Below are 18,583 nucleotides of genomic sequence, written 5' to 3'. Positions count from 1 at the left end.
ACCTGACACATGCAGGAAGAGTATGGAAATGAAGCTGAGAATAGAATGCAAAGCCAAGTGATGAAAAGAGGAAAACTGACCCAGCAATATTTTGTGAACCTCTACACTAAACTGTGCTAAAGCCAGAACTACCTTTAGATTCCAGCCAAACAATTTCCCTTTTCTGGTCAATGTGGTTGGATTTGGATTCTGGTCACTTATAGCCCAAGGAAGCCACACCCAATTTTATGAATGAATTCCACTTTATAGGTAAGAAAACTGAGACTGAGATATCAAATATATTGCTTAGAGTTTTTGTGCCTCTAGTTGGTGATAATTTGACAATTGTTCTCTAAGTCTCAATCCTCCCTATCATCCATGGGACACATTTCTGAGACAGAGGCTATGACCAGCACAATGAAGTCTAACTGGTATATCTAATATCCAATTTTAAAATTCTATTAAACAATACTTGGGAGGGGAAAAAGAAAAAAGAAAAATCTAGCCCTCAAGGAGCATTGAATTAAAGAATGTAAAGAGATATACTTGAATGAGTAATTACACTATAATGTGATAAGTATTATATTAGATGTGTTTATGCACAGTGAGTTCTAAAAGGAAGAAAAAAGTGTGAAAAGATATCAAGAGGATGTGAGAAGTTTTCCCAGAAGGGATAATACTTAAATAGAGAATTAGAAGGAGAATAGAAATATTTCAGACCAAAAACAGATTTTCAACACAGAGTCAGAGACAGATATTGTCAGAAAATGGATTTTGATAAGCATCAAATTCATAAGTCTAACGTCCCTGGCAGTGCTCTTGCATTTCTCTGTGAACTCGAAAATTCAGACCTTTAATTCCAGTGCATTTTACAGTCTTCTAGCATGTCTTAAGGTAAAACTATTTTATTCAGCTGAACAGATATTTATAGAACACATTTGATATGCCAGGAACATTAGGAAATGAGGAGACTTATTCTTGGGCAGAGTGGAGGTAGGAAGAAGTTACTAGGGAATGAGTTAGATCCCCGAGAATGAACTCATAACCATTATGTTCTTCAAAGAAGTTTCTATAGAGTGGGACAGATACAAATGTTATCTCAGCACAATAAATCAAGTACCTATGTTTTATTCTAAAAACCCAGAGAAAGTGCATTTAGTAGTCTGTCAGCTCAGAGGAAACCACCTGGAGGTTATACCTGACCTGAAACAAAAGGAAGAGTTAGAATGTGACTGACTAGAAAAGGGGCAAGAAGAGCATCCAGGAAGAAGGAGTAATTTGAGTAAACAGACAGAAGAATGAAACTATCCAGAGTATACAAATATTTCAAAATAGTTCAGTATTATTTCCAAAGAATGTTGCTGGAGAGTAGATGGAGATCACATCATGGAAGGCTGCATGTTTATGATATTTTAAGCAGAAGAGGGATGACCTCATTCAGGTTTTAGCTGTCATGTGGACAACAGAGAGAATTAAGGAACTAATTGTTAGGGAAAAAAAGCTAGTGCAAAATTTAAACCCACCTGATAACATTTTAAAATCATATGTTCATACATATAAGGCAGTCGATCCAGTTTGAGTAGCAGCAGTTATTCAGGGGCACTTAGACCCCTTCACTATTAGCCAAGGCACTGGTGCAAAGCTTTCAAAATCCTTTGGTCTTTTGGATTATAAAAATAAGGCAATCGTGTAGTTCAGCTGTATAGGTTACAGATGAAAGCCATATCTACCGTTAGATGTTGAAGAAGCTTCATCTTTTAAATATTCCTGTGCTCAAAAAAGGATTTTACTCGGTTCTTCCCTTGGCAAGCTTAACCAAATGAAATATTGTTGGCAGGGAAACAAATTATACAGTTCATTGCTCAAACCAAAGCAATAAAAATCAACCTGTGTGGATGTCCTTTTGTTTGTTTTAAAGTCATATTGAAGTTCTCATTTTAAAATGAGATCTGGTAAATTCCAGATCTAGATATTTCACAGATGGACAGCAATAAATCTGGAGAGTGCATTTATCCACTTATCCTGTTTATATTTTCATGGTTTATTTAATGAATACGAGGTTTGAGAATAAATACTCTCTTTTGCTCTAGTGCATAAGAAAAGCAATTCCAAGGGTAGTATTTTCAGTTACCATGAGCAAGCTAACAGGAGTTTTCAATGGATGGGAAAGTGGGATAGAAATGGATTTTAAGTGCTTGAATAGTTTAGAAATTCTATAAAAAGCCAGGTAGAAATTTCATATTTCAAGGTAATCTTGTATATAATAATTGTATGTTCCCCATACAATTATTTGTCAAGATTCTTCCATGCTGTACAGTTCAGAAAACAGTGGCAACCATCAGTTCTCATAATGATAGGATACTCATTACTTTTATAAATGTTAATGTGAGACTTTTGAGCTTTGTCTTGGGTTAGTTTGCCATATTAACAGCAACTAAAAACCAACTCAATCTTTCTCGTGCAAGAAAAAAAAATACTGGTGTACTCATAAAAGCCAAAGAAGAGTAGAACTCTCAAGAAGCGAGATATATATGATGCAGACAATGTGGAATTACTGGTAGATCAGATGTATATTGATTTTACTGTCCTTCATCCATTAAATCACTTCTATAAACAGAACAACCATTAGAGGCTAGACTGTGAAAACTAATTACTTTCCCTCAGCCCAAACGTGTTTCTCTGATGCTATTGACTCTGTCTTCATCTCCCAGAAAAGTCTTGTACCCTGTCCATAAACTATTCAGCATACTTTATTCCTTTCATAAAAGTGATTTATTTAAGAATGAGATCACAGCCCATGTTATACCAATCAAAACTATAAAACGTCAATTCTGGGAGTTAATTTAAACTGCTAGTGATCAACTTTATCCATAAAAAGAGGACAGATTATGCTATATATTGACAAGGAGATCAGCCAATTGTAGACACTCTAGAAATCAGGTAAATGGTGACTCCATCTTGACATGGTCTCCTAAGATCACCACACAAAGGAAAAGAGAATTTGAAGAATGTATGTGTGTGTGTCACTCAATTCATTGACATAAAAAAAATTGTGGCCACATCTAATATCAAATTATCAGAGCAGGGTGATTCTAACTGGAAGCCTGAATGTCACTGAACACTTGTGAACAGACAGAATGACTCTCCTAGTCTGCTCCTGTATTCAGAATATCATTCTCATTTTTTTTTCATTTGCAAAATATCCTCACCACTATCCCCAACCAAGAGACAACTCTAAAGTCCTACCCATATATGACATTAAGCCTAAGGTTTGAAATTTCTTTATCATATTTATCTGGTCTGCCTGTTACAGAGACTTAAACTAACAAAGTGTTCTTTTCCTTCTTTATCAACTTCATTTTTCCTATTGCCATTTGCTGACTCTCCCCTCAATTAAGGATAGCTTCCACAAATGCTTGTATTCTGTCCTTAAAGTGAAAGTGCATATTCTCTTTTGGATCCATGCCCCCAAATCCAAGAAAACGGAATCATTCATTTGTTGTCATTAAGAAAATTACCAACATAAGACCCAAACTGTTGCATAGAGGGACAACCTGTATGATCATCAGACTAAAATGGATCTTCTCTAGGTAGGAGTTAGGAAAAAGATCTGAAGGAATCATATGGATCAGTAAACTAGAGATCCCTATTCACCTACTCATTCTATTTCTAGGGAAAATCATATTTTCTTGATTCTTAACTTTCTAACTTTTCAAAAGGTACACAAGTCTTTGAACTTGAGAATTTTTATGACTGTAATAGAATTAGTAGAACACATTATTACCTGAGTATGCTTAGCTTTTATTTTAGTTAGCTAATTGGGAAGATACCACAAAAATCTAGGAAATTAAATCCAAATTGATAGACAAGTTATGACATTCATGATCAAAAGAATTATGAAAATACCTACTTAGGTACAATAATCATTTTTTTCCTCTTTTTCATAAGCCATTTATAGAAAATCAGGTGATTATTTATTAGGACCTTAAAAGCTTAATAAATGGTATGATTTAGGTTTTAAATTCATAATCCTATTTCAAAATTCAGTATTGAGCCTCTGTATTTTCCAGAATTTTAGGAAGCAGCCTAGAACTACATATAATATCATTTGAACATAATATTTTAAAAGCATATTCTCCAAAGTGATTAGGACTTGTAGAGAATCCACTAGTTGAAGAAAATTGTTTTTCCTTTTTCTTCTCTTCTCATGGCAGTATGACTAAGTGATTATTAAAAGTGATAGGTGCTGGGTATGATTGCACACACCTGTAATCCCAGTAGCTCTGGAGGCTGAGACAAGAGGATCGTGAGTTCAAAGCCAGATTCAGCAATGGCGAAGCACTAAGCAACTCAGTGAGACCCTGTTTCTAAATAAAATACAAAATAGGGCTGGGGATGTGGGTCAGTGGTCAAGTACCCTTGAGTTCAATTCCTGGTACCCGGGGCCTGGGGAAGTGGTAGGCACACTAATTGTTTTATATATAAAAGTGCTTAGTCTCAAATTTGGCCTTCTATTCTTGAAATAATTCACCTATCCACTCATTCAATGAAAATGTATCTATCATTCTAAGTTCGAGAAATGAAGAAAACAAATGTCCTTTTCTTGAAATTTTGTTTTGCCTTCTCTTATCCAACTGTAGCCCTTTCTTCCTGAATTTTTCTTACTAATACTTGAGAATTTGTCTCAGGAATTTTCTCTGGAAGTCTATTCCTTATTCCCGGAGACTGGAAAATGTCCATTCAATGTACTTCCACAATGCCCTAGTTATTTCATAATATTTTTATTGTATTTAGTTTCATCTACGTAACATCTTCATACTATTCATCTTCTTGTGTGGATCCTCCTCCTGGCCACTCTGTGTCCTGCAAGTAATCACTGTATTATTCAGCATGGTGTTTACATTACCTAAATGTGTCTAAACAATTACATCTTCATAACTGCTTACCAATTATGGCAGTTAATGTCAGTTGGGATCCCTTCTTCCCTTATTCTTGAATAAGTTGAATAAACTGATATAAGTACAACAGAAATAAAACTGATCAATTGCAGTTAACAGAGAGCAAATGGGGTAAAATCAACTGGGTCTTAGTGGGCCATGGTGATGTCAAGAGTGACAACATCTCCAGTGGCCAACCTGTAAAAAGCTGTATAACCCCAGAAGGGGAAAATGACCAGTGCTTCCTGAATACATGATTTTCTTGGCATACTACCACATTTATAAATAGCTTTTCCCTATTTACTCAAAACCATCATGGTGTGCCCCACTCTGAAAAACAGGTAAGAACAGAAGGGCTCCCCATTCCAAGTTCAGCAACATTTTACTGTAAATGCAATGAGTAGGTAGATAAATATTCCACACCAAGGGCTAAGTGGCTGAAGACAGAAGCTTATTAACTGTCACTTCTGTCAAACAGCCCCAATTTCACACTCTGGCACTCTTCCTATTATGAAAGGGAGAAGATACAAACTTGGAAAAATGATCAAGAGAAACACAGACTGAAATGAAACTCCCTTTCATAACAGGTCCTAAGAACAGATAACTAAAGATAGAGACTAGAAATTCACATTAATATAGAGAGAGAATGACATCTACTGGTTGAGAGAATTTGGCCTTGTTGACAGCTGGCAATGTTTATTTCTTGTAAACTCTAAATGTTTCCCTTTCTTCTTACACATATAATTCCAATTAATGATGATGGGAGTTATCTACTCACAATGGGGGAGAAATTTATCTATTATCTGTGCAGAAGTAACAATAATGGAAGAAAGTTCACCATTAATTGAATAGCATTGCAGTAAGAAGTATTTTACAAATGTCCTTAAATGACTTTAACTTTTTTTCTGTACATATATTAGCAGGATTTCCTGACAGACTCTTTGTATAAAACTGTCTTCATTTAAACAAACAAAAAAAAGGTTTACATGTGAAGTTTTTTTCAAAACTATTTATTTTAGTAATTACAGGAACTTCCTGCACTAAAAGTTGTTTGGATTCTTAAAAATAATCATCAGGAGAAAAATCAGTATGACCTTGAGTTTGCAAAGTGTTTTTAGACACATCTGCAATTGCATAATCCCAGAGGGGAAAAAAAAACAGTAATTTAGATTTTATTAATATTGGAAACTATTCTGTGACTCTGTTGAGAGAACAGAAATACAAGCATCAGACTGGGGAAAATATTTTAAAATTGCTTTTGTGATAAAGGATTTATATCTAAAATATACCTAGAACTCTTAAAACTCAATAATCATAAAAACAATTTAAAAATTGCTCAAAGTTCTGAACAGAGTATATATATATATATATTTCATCAGAGTATATATCGATAGATGAAAAATAATCATGATAAAAAATAACCAAAGTCATTTATCATTAGAGAAATACAAAATAAACTGTGAAATAACACTACACACTTATTATGTCTAAAATTCAAAAAAAAGGATGACTCTAATTTGCACGGTGCAATGAGGACTTTTATTTATTACTAGTGGGAATCAGTGCAATGACTTTGGATGACATTTTGGAAGGTTAGCAGTTTTTTGTGAAGCTAAATAAAGACTCATCATAAAACCTAGCAATCATCTTTCTAGTTGTTTTCCCAATTGGGTTGAAATTTATGTCCACACAAAACCTTCACATAAATGTTTATAACAACTTTACTCATAATCATCACAAACTGGAAACCACCAATATGTTTTCAATAAGTGAAAGCATCACAAACTGTGTACCATTTCCAGTTTTTCAAGGAATCTCCATAATGCTTTCCATGTTGGCTGTACTGATTTGCAGTCCCACCAGCAATGTATGAATGCACCTTTTCCCCCATATCCTTGCCAGCACTTATTATTGTTTGTCTTCATAATAGCTGCCATTCTGATTGGAGTAAGATGAAATCTCAGAGTAGTTTTGATTAGCATTTCTTTAATTGCTGGAGATAATGAATATTTTTTCATGTATTTGTTGACTGATTGTATATCCTCTTCTGAGAAGTGTTTGTTTAGTTCTTTGGCCCATTTATTGATGTGTGTGTGTGTGTGTGTGTGTGTTTAGCTTTTTGAGTTCTTTATATATCCTAGAGAGTAGTGCTCTATCTGATGTGTGAGGGGTAAAACTTTGCTCCTGTTAGAGTCTGTAAACAAGTCAAAATAACACCTGGCATTTTGCCAGGGGAATGTTAGAGTTCATAAACAAGTCTGGATGGTGCCTGGCAAAATGCCAGAGGGAGTGGTTTGAGAAGTAACAAAACCGAGCCATTAAGTGTGGAGATTCCTGATTGGTTGACTGCTGTATCTAGTTTATGCTAATTAGATAACCTGTGTGGAATGTATAAATACTGCTCCTATCCTGCAATAAACGGCTTCCACTCCTGCTGTATCAACATACACAAGTTGCTCGTCACCCCCCGGTTATTTTGCTGCAGCCATACTGCGGCAGCTCCAAAGATGTATGCTCTCTACTCACCTTTCTTTTGCTGAGAAGAATTATTTTAGTTTGAATTCATCCCATTTATTGATTCTTGCTTTTAATTCTTGTTCCAAAGGAGTCTTATTAACGAATTTGGGACCTAATCCCTCATGATGCAGATTAGGGCCTACTTTTTCTTCTATTAGTCACAGGGTCTCTGGATTAATTCCTAGGTCCTTGGTCCACTTTGAGTTGGTTTTGTACATGGTGAGAGATAGGGGTTTGATTTCATTTTGTTGCATATGGGTTTCCAGTTTTCCCAGCACCATTTGTTGAAGAGGCTATCTTTTGTCCAATCAATAGACTTAAAGATAAGAATTATATGATCCTCTCAATAGAAAAAAAAAAAAGCAGTTGACAAAATACAGCACCCCTTCATGTTCAAAACACTAGAAAAATTAGGGATAACCAGAATATATCTCAACATCATAAAGGCTATCTATGCTAAACCCCAGGCCAACATAATTCTAAATGGAGAAAAACTAAAGGCATTCCCTCTAAAAATTGGAACAAGACAGGGATGTCCTCTTTCACCACTTCTATTTAACATATTTCTTGAAACACTGGCCAGAGCAATTAGATGAAAGAAATTAAAGTGATATGAATAGGAAAAGAAGAACTCAAATTAGCATTATTTGCTGACGATATGATTCTATTCCTAGAAGACCTGAAAAGTTCCATTAGGAAACTTTTAGAACTAGTAAATGAATTCAGCAAAAAAACAGAATATAAAATCAACACCCATAAATCAAAGGCATTTCTTTATATCAGACAAATACTCTGAATGGGAAATGAGGAAAACTATAACATATATGCATTCTATAACAAATTAGAATTTAAAAAATTTAAAAAAATTAATAACAGGTTCAGAACTAAAAAAGAGTAACTGCAATATGAAAAATAAAATAAAATACTTGGGAATCAACTGAACAAAAGAAGTAGAAGACCTATACAATGAAAACTACAGAACCCTAAAGAAAGAAATCAAAGAAGAGCTTAGAAGATGGAAAGATCTACCTTGCTCTTGGAGAGGCAGAATTAATAATATCAAAATGACCATACTATCAAAAGCACTATACAAATTTAATGCAATTCCAATCAAAATCCCAATGGCATTTCTCATAGAAGTAGAAAAATCAGTCATGAAATTCATCTGGAAATATAAGAGACCCAGAATGACCAAAGCAATTCTTAGCAGGAAAAGTGAAGCAGGTGTGTATCACTATACCAGACCTTAAACCATACTACAGAGCAATAGTAACAAAAACAGCATGTTATTGGCACCAAAACAGACTGGTAAACCAATGGTACAGAATAGAGGACACAGAGACTGGCCCACAAAATTCAATTGTCTTATATTAGACAAAGGTGCCAAAAACATGCATTGGAGAAAAGATAGCCTCTTCAATAAATGGTGTCAGGAAAACAGGAAATTTCTTTTACGGTAGTAAAATTATTCTGTACAGTGATAAAGTGTTAGAATCATACCATAATAGTACATAGTTATCAATGCTCACAGTATCTTACAACATAAATAATACATCTTAATATATAAACATTTTCAAAATCAATTAGGAGATTAAGGAGTCAAAAATGGAGTACAGACCCTGTCAAAAGTACCTAACTTTTTACACCCCTTGTCCCCTCCCTCCCCTTTGCCCTACTTAGAGTTTGCTAATCTTCACATGCTCCCACTCCCAACCTCACTATGAATCAGCCTCCTTATAACAGAGAAAACATCCAACATTTGTTTTTTGGGGATTGGTTAACTTCACTTAGCAATATATTCTCCAACTCCATCCATTTATCTGCAAATGTCATGATTTTATTCTCTTTTATTGCTGAGTAATATTCCATGGTGTATAAATACCACATCATTTCCCTAAGTACATGTAAGAAGACACAAATGGTGTGAATATACTTTGTATACAATCACATGATATGAAAAAATATGCTCTATATGTGAAATATGAATTGTAATGCATTCTATAACAAATTAGAGTTAAATTTTTTTAAAAAAAATAACAGGTTCAGAACTAAAAAAAAAGTATCTAACTGTAATATGAATACATGACTCTACTTCACTGAATGAGTAGAAGTCATCCCCTAATGACTTTGGAAACACCTTAGACATAAGAGTAGAGACAAAAGAAACTATACATGAGCACTGTATTGTAAATGATAAAATTGTGTCCCATAGAGCCAAAGGCTAACAATCCTAAAGCCACAGTGCACATGCACGGAATTGAACAAATAAGTAAATGATGGCAGATAGTTGGGCTTTGGCCTCTCACTGTTGGAGTCAAAAGTTAAAGAAAAGCAAGGGGCAGACATCAGAGATACCAGGATGAACTCACGTTAAGCTTAACATGGATACAGATGTCCATGTGCATGTATACACACACATACATGAACACACACACACACACACACACATTGACGTGTTTGTTTACACTGGTGTACACACAGTGTACATACACTGGTTCCATCTGCTGAGAGGGCCCAGAAGCACTGACACCTCCCATAGCTTAGTTGTCCTTTCTGACTTAAATTCCACAACACTGGGTACAACTCTCTTACCGCACTATTGTCAACTCTCATACATCTTTCAGTCTGCCCCTGGCCCATGACTTCATGAAAAATGACATCTTTTCTTATTTGCTGCTGCAGTGGAATAATTAAAGGCAATACATATCCTTATATCCTATGGAAAATTCCCTATGATCTTAAACTTAAGAATTCAGTCATTCTACAAACTGTTATTGTGTGCCTACTATGTTCTGTGATCTACAATAAGTAGAAAAAGAGAGAAAGAAAGGCCCTGTTATAATGGAAACCACAGTTTGTGTACCCAGAGACAAAAAAAAAATCAAAACAAGTAAACTATAATAAAGCCAAGAAAATAAAATTTTGACAAATGCCAGAAAGTAAATGCAATAGTTTGAATGTGGAATGTCCCCCAAAGGCCCGTGGGTTAAAGTTTTGTTGTCATTCTGAGGCACTATTGGAAGTTGGTATAACCTTTCAGAGGTGGCACCTAGTGGAAGGAAGTTAGGTGTCATGCTCTTGAAGGGGATATTGGGACCCCAGATCCTCTTCTTTTTTTCTCTGTTTCCCAGCCTTCATGCAGTGAGCTTCTCTGCTCCACCATGCTCTCTGTCCATGATGTGATGCCTCTCCACAGGCACCAAAGCAATCTGCCAACCAACCATGGATTGAAAGCTCCAAAACTGTGAGTCAAAATAAATCTTCCCACCACCTTTAAGTTGATTATCTAATGTATTTTGTCATAGATAACACAGGAAATAAGGGTAATATTTATAGGAAGATTCTGTGTTGGTCCTACACTTGTGTCTGAAACTGAGTTAAGAGACTGACATGTATTCTACTGCTAACATGTAAAATGTTAAGGACACAGCTTGCCAGAAAGGAGGACAAGCAGGTGCAAAGGCAGTGTTCAATGGACAGAGACAGTGAGGCTGGTCATAGCGAGGGAGGGCCAGCATGGCATCAGATGTGACTCCAGTGAAAGCAAAGGGAGGCCAGGCAGGACCTGCAGGCCATGTTGAGGGAATCATTAAACGGGTTCTGAAACTGGAGCTGGTGTGATTGGTCTTTTAATACTACAATTTAGCTACTCTGTGTAAAGTGAGTTGTGGCAGATTGAGCTGGAATAAAAGGACTAGTAAAGATAACAGGGTAGTTACTAGTCAGTCAAACTTTGACTAGGGTGGAACCCCTATAAAAGCATTCCTTGGATTTTGTTGTCCCTCAACTAAAGAGATGTCTTATTAGTTTTTCTTTTTATTATTTTTTTGTAAACCTCTAAGTTCCTCATTTTACCCAGTCAACCTTCTGTGAAGACCCAGTTGCCACTCACTTCTGATTCATGAGCACAGACCGAAAGCTGCCTACACCTCCAGCAGATGCTGGTGGATACAAAAGATAGAGGAAAAAGATCCTTATCCATGAGTTCTCCAAGGCTAACAGAGGAAAATGACATGGATACAAATAAAATCAGAGAGTACGACGTCTACTCCATGAAACAAACTCCCATCAGTTTCTCTTACACCTACCACAATTCAGAAGATATGTTCTGAGATTTGATAATTAAATCCCAATGTTTATAATTTTTAGTATCTCCTTTTTAAACCCTTTCCACCTTTTTCTTTCTCATGTAAAAGTTAATTTTTTCTTCAATTTGCACATCAGTCTACAGTGAGACTGATGTCTTGCCTATCCATAAGAAAGAAGAGTTGTGACATCACATGGCATTTAGACATGCTCTTGAGTGGTCACAGTTGAAGACAAGGCTGAACCCTAAGAAGACTGTGTGTACACACACACACACACACACACACACCTGTGAGCCTCAGATAAGACAGAAAAATCTCAAGCAATAACATGTATTCTTCTATCAGAGATATTTTGCTCTAAATATTTATTCTTTATTAATATTTTAAAAATTTATATGACAATAGAATATATTACAATTTATATTACACATATAGAGCACAATTTTTCACATCTCTGGTACTATACAAAGTATATTCATACCAATCTGTGTCTTCATACATGTACTTTGGATAATGATGCCCATCACATTCCACCATCATTTCTAACCCCTTGCCCTATCCCTTCCCCTCCATCCCCTCTCTTCCCTATCTAAAGTTCCTCCATTCCTCCCATGCTTCCCCCACCCATCACCCTTATAAGTCAGCATCCTCATATCCTTTTTTGGGGGGATTGACTAACTTCACTTAGCATGATATTCTCCAACTCCATCTATTTACCTGCAAATGCCATGATTTTATTCTCTTTTAATGCTGAGTAATGTCCATTGTGTATATATACCAAAGTTTTCCTATCCGTTCATCTACTGAAGGGCATCTGGGTTGGTTCCATAATTTAGCTATTATGAATTGTGTTGCTATAAATATTTATCTGGCTGTGTCCCTGCAGTATGCTGTTTTTAAGTCCTTTGGGTATAGACCGAGGAGAGGAATAGCTAGATCAAACGGTGGTTCTGTTCCCAGTTTTCCAAGGAATTTCCTTAATGCTTTCCATATTGGCTGCACCAATTTGCAGTTCCACCAGCAATGTATGAGTGTACCTTTTCCCCCATATCCTTGCCAACACTTATTGTTGTTTGTTTCATAATAGCTGTCATTCTGACCCGGGTGAGAAAACACCAACAAACAAACAAAAGAAAAACCAAATCACCCAATGAGTAAATGAGTCAAGAACCTGAACAGACACTTCTCAGAAGAGGATGTACAATCAATCAACAAAAATATGAAAAAATATTCATCATCTCTAAAAATTAGAGAAATGCAAATGCTTTAAATATTTAGAGCAATTCCTTTTCAAGAAAGAGAAATACAATTTTCATCTCATAAAATCTGTTTCCTTCTCATAAGTAACATTGAAGAACACAATTCAAACTGATAGTATCACATTTACCCATATAAATTTATATCAAGCATGATTGTCCCCTAACTAATCTCTACTTACCAAATTTACATGTTTCAGAGATTAGTATTACATTTTTTTAATGAGTGGTTTTCTTAAAACTCAATGGGGAGGAGTTTGTTTTTAAAATAATATCAGAATAAGGACGTATAAAACAAATTAATTGGCCCTGATTAGAAACAAAGAATGTTGGATTTCTCTTAATCATATTTGGAAAATTAGACTTATGGAGGATTATTCGAATTTTTTAAGCAGTAGAATATTTGTTTCAAGTTAATTCAATTATGAGAGAAGAGTAATTTTTGAGATAAGAGCTAATTATAAGGAAGCTAGTCATACTATGGCAGATAGAGAATCAGAATTTTCCACGGTAAAGAAGAAAATTTAAGATACACAAATTTAAATTTATATCATGCTAAGTGAACTTAAAATCTATAGTCATGGAGGCAAAAAGGATTTTCAGTTTTCAATATTGTGATAGACTAGTTTCCCTGAAATTCAGTCCTTGAAGGTAATAAAGGCAATTTTCAAGGAGAGTGGTGCCAGGACAGCAGAAGACAGAGTTGGCATCCATGAGCAGTAAATAATTCAAGAGTAAACTGGATATAAATGTTATTTCTGGGACTGCAGATAATGAGACCAAGACCTAAGCTCTAGAATAGAAGAAGGTTGAACCAGAGGGTTCTGTGAGGAGACTGATGTGGCCCCAGTGTGTCATCTACTTCTGAATCTCAGAGCAAATGCAAATCCTCTCTGATAAGAAAAAGGGTCCCTAATTTATACATTTAGGATTGCCACAGGTTAAGTTCAGTGTGAGATCACATTAAAAATTAACACATAAGGAAACAAATCTTATTATGAGATGAACATCAAAATCAAAAAAAAAAAAAAACAAGGACGTACCTAAGTATTTAAGAATTTAGAATGGCCAATACAAATATATAATATCTATGACTGGAATATGGTTTAAAGAATGGAATCACAAGGAGTTACAAGTAAAAGAAGAACATCCTTATATGATAATAAGTGATTTACATTGACTTACTTATTCACGAATATTTCACTCTCATTTTCTATGTAAGTATGGAAATTTCCTAACAATACCATACACATTTTAAACTAATTAAAGGGGATTTCTAACACTTAAAAATATAATTATTGAAATTAAAACTCAATAGACAAATTAAAAAGCTGATTAGGAACCAGCTAAAGAGAAAAAAATATTGTACTTGTATATTACCTAAATAAGTTGCACAGAGTAGAACATTGAGAGACAGGATAATAAATATATAAAAGAGATACTAAGAGAACATACAGACAGAACAAGACAACACATATATACTATCACATTTCATCCAGAAAGCATTGATAGAATGGAGGAAGACTGTATTGAAGAAAGTAATGGTTAGGGCATTTTTGGAACTGAGTGAAGATATAAAAGTAAAATATATTGCATGAGTACAAATCAATTTATGCTCTAAATTAGACCTACAGTGACACTGTAGAGCACCAAAATATAAATTAAATATTAATTTAAACTCAAGCAGAAAAATAGATCAACTGAACAAAAGCAAAAATAGATAAACATCACACTTTGGGACAGCAACACTGAAACCAGGAAGACAATGGCATAATATATCCAATGAGCTGAGGGGAAAAAAATTCCCCATCCTAAAATCACATTTCTACTACAATTGTTTTTTAAGGTCAAGGTAACATATTAATATTCCAAATAAACACAAAATATGACTAATTTTACCCCCCCCCCAAATTTCACACACATGCACACTTCAAAAAGAAGAAAAATAACTCATAAAGAAACATGAGCTATATAATATAAGAAGAAAAATGAGAATGAAAATACTCATGAGTAATTATGTCTATTACAACCACATATTCTCACATAGGGATGGTATTATTCCTCTTAAAGCATATTCAGAAAAGTAATAGGGGCAGTTTTTTTTTTCTTTTTCCTTTTTTTTTAGAATGATGAGTGACTATAATACTAGTATTCAGCAAACAGGGCCTGTAAGTTAAATATCTATTAACAGATGTATAATTTCACATAATAAAGTTGACATATCTGTTATAATGAAAAGGCAATGGCAAGATCAATTTTAATACTTGTTGATAAAAGAATTACTTCAGTTAATAATTTTTTTGTTATTATCTGTAACTATCAGAATACTTTTTTTCTAAAGAACATTTAGTTTTACTTTTCTGAGCATAAAAACAATATATGTTGATAGAATATAGAATTTTTTTAAATACAAATTTTAAAAATTACACATAATTTCACTTAGATAGAAGAAACTATCCATATTATATTCCATTTAAAATGTCAACATATTTGAAAAATTAAATTTGATGCATGCATTTTTTACCCAGTTTTCTTTTTTCTTTTTTTTATTAGTTGCTCAAAACATTACGATGATCTTGACATGTCATACATTTGATTCAAATGGGGTATGAATTCTTTTTTTTCCACATTTACAGATTGCAGTATCACATTGGTTTTATAGCCATGTTTATACATACAGCCATATTAGCGTCTATTGTATTCTGCTACCCTTCAAGATATTTTTTTGTGTCATAAAGTCTCCCTCATGTCAATGAAACACTTTCCTGGTCTCTCATGCCTGCTTAGTCTTCTAGTATTTGGTTTTCTACATCTGACCTAATCAATCCTCTAATAGCAAACATTTAGCTTGCTTCCAGTGTTTATTATCACAAGTGATGCTCATGTCTTTTTGCCTTTATTTGTCTTTTTGGGCATCAACTGCATTTTCTATATATATTATATTTCTGCCAGCATTTCAAAAGTCTTATAATTGGTTCAATTCTAATTATAGCTACTTCTGTTTTTTTAATACCAATGTTTCACAAACAGCACAATTTTGAACTTGTGGTACAAATTTTACATAAATTATTACTTTTTAATTTGTAAGATTTTCTTTAAAATAGTTAACATTTTCATATGGTTTTAAAACCATGAGAACATTGAAGATAGTTATATGACTGGTTTTAATGTACACCCTTGCCATTATATAGCAACTATTCCATTATGGAATATTAATTAACTATTGTACTGAGATGTGTTTGCATAAAATTCACTTTTTTTTAAAAGTGTACAGTTGAGGGAGTTTCAGGATATTCTCACAGTTGAACAATGATAGCACTAGCTAATTCTAAAAATTTTCATCATCTGCAAAAGAAATCCTATTCCCTTAATTAGTCCTTCCTTACTATTTTGTCATCAGCCCCTAAAAATTACCCATCTACTTTAGGTTTCCTTGAAATTTTTTTTCAGGAAATTTCACATAAATAGAATAAAAATCAATAAAACAGATTAATTAAATAACCAAATGTAATATCATGATAAATATTTATTAAAATACTCAATTTTAATTTTTTAAATAATATAATTCTTTTTTTTTCCATGAGGCCTCAAAGATTATGAGTAACTTTCACATTATAGGTGAGAATTATGACTACAGGATAAAACAATTTTCTCAGACCATCCAAAGTGAGGGTGAGGTCTGTGATAGATCTGAATTATTTAAAATTATAAAATGCTAATTTGGTTAGAATCAAGTCTTCCCAAAACTCAACCCTTATATTAAAGAGTAACTCAACTTTAATTGGCAACAATAAACAAAGTTTCTTTTGTATTTTCCCAATGTTTCCTTTGTATTTTCACTAGTTTTTAATTTCTGACTATAATCTGACTTGTTGATAAATGAATCAATTCGTTTAACTTTTTGTTCATTTAACTTTCCCTCCTCTCCTTGACAATCGAGTCTTAAATCCATTCATTAGGGTAAAGCAAATCAAATGTTCATGGTCTGGCATAAAGGAAATAAGATGGCCTAGAGAGGGGTGGCCGTAGGCATCCACACACATGGGAGACCTCAGGAAGAGTGTCGGGGCCTGGGATGAAGTGTCAGAGCCCACATAGGATGAGAAGAGCATCCCCAGTGGGTGAAGCACGGATTGTGCAGCTGCACTCCTGGTACAGTGTGAGTAAGATGAGGAAAACATTCTCAGTAGGATATGGTCCAGCGTGGTATGAGCCCAAGCAGGTCACGGAGATGTCTATGTAGAGTGAGCAGGCACCCAGGTGGGGGAAACCAGAGCCAACCAGAGTAAAGAGGACATTAGCACTCTGAAGGAATGGCAATGACAACAAGAAATTTGTTACATTCAAGGAATTGGTGAAATAAGTAAATACTCCAGGATAAGGGGAACCAGTCTTCTGTCAAACAATAGAGTTAAAAATATGCCCACAGAGAACTCTATTGCAATGCATAAATAAACAGAGGTAAGTACATGTACATATTTGTTTGCATAGACTAACAGTGTGCACTGAGATGGACTAGAACCAACATCACCCACAGGAATTAACATACCTCACATCTATCTCTTGGCTTCTACATGCCATTCTTCACTAAACATAACTCATACTCATTAGAGAAATGACTGCTTCCAAAGCTGAGGCAGGGGAGTGTATGAGGAGCCTTGCATAACTTTTTTGGTGCCAAAAAAGCAAACGCAAATTCAAAGAAATGATTAGGTTTTGTCAAAAGGACTCAGGGAACACATAAAGGGACTCTTGTTGGCCAAATCTAAAGAAATATTAGTATGAAAATTATCAAAGTGATAAACTATAAAGCATGGACAAAAATAGAAATCCGTGAGTCCTTAGTTTGAGGAGTAATGGGATAGATTAAAAGAAAATTTTTGTAATTAAAATTTACAAATTACAAACGCGAAAACAGGGACTGGCAGGCACCACCTTAATTAAGTGATCAAAGCAAACATCATTAGTCATAGGGTAAACCCAAACTGTGTGCCACCTGACAGGATGCATTGAGAAGGACATGCTGTCACTTTTGGAGTATTCCCACTAAAAATGCAGAATTTAATATAATCATGAGCAAGCAAAAGACAGCTGCACATTGAAGGACGCTTGAAAAACTAACTAGTTTCATCTTTAAAAGCAGCAAAGTTATGAAAGTCGAGGAAAAAAAAAATACTGAGAAACGGTTCCAAAGTTGAGGAGAGTAAAATCTCAGACAAATAAATGAAGGCAAAGATTCATAACTATAAAGGGATGTGGGAATAACTAGAATAATTAGAACAGAATTAGAAGAATACTTGCCGTGATGTATCCTGTGTTAATTTTCTGATCATGAAAGTTTACTGTGATAAACTAATATTGTGATATAGGGGAATATTCCGCTTGTATGTCAATGTTCTGATTATTTCAAAGGGATAAAAGACAAATTTTAAAACTATAGAAAACCTGGTAAAACTCCTAAATCAATTGATTATATCTTGTACTGAACAGGCTGTATACTGTTCAGCATTTTCCTATACCTCCTTCAACCATAGAAGAGGCAAGAAGAAATAAATGAACAATAAATAACAGTAATAACACACTAATTAGTTGGTGGAGGAAGGGAGATCAGGTCAGCCCTCTCATATGTTACAGGAAAAAGTTACTTGTACTTTTCTGTAAATTTGAAATGGTTTCAGAATATTTTAACATTACAATAAAATGCATCTGAATTTTGGATAAATATTAACATTCCATTCTTTTCATCATCTACAGAAGCCAACATTTGACTTCAGATATCAGAAATGGCTGGTAAATAAGTCTCAGG

The sequence above is a fragment of the Marmota marmota genome, unplaced genomic scaffold (genome assembly GCF_001458135.2).
Source record: "Marmota marmota marmota unplaced genomic scaffold, marMar, whole genome shotgun sequence".
Taxonomy (NCBI): domain Eukaryota; kingdom Metazoa; phylum Chordata; class Mammalia; order Rodentia; family Sciuridae; genus Marmota; species Marmota marmota.
This window is presented reverse-complemented; position numbering follows the sequence as displayed.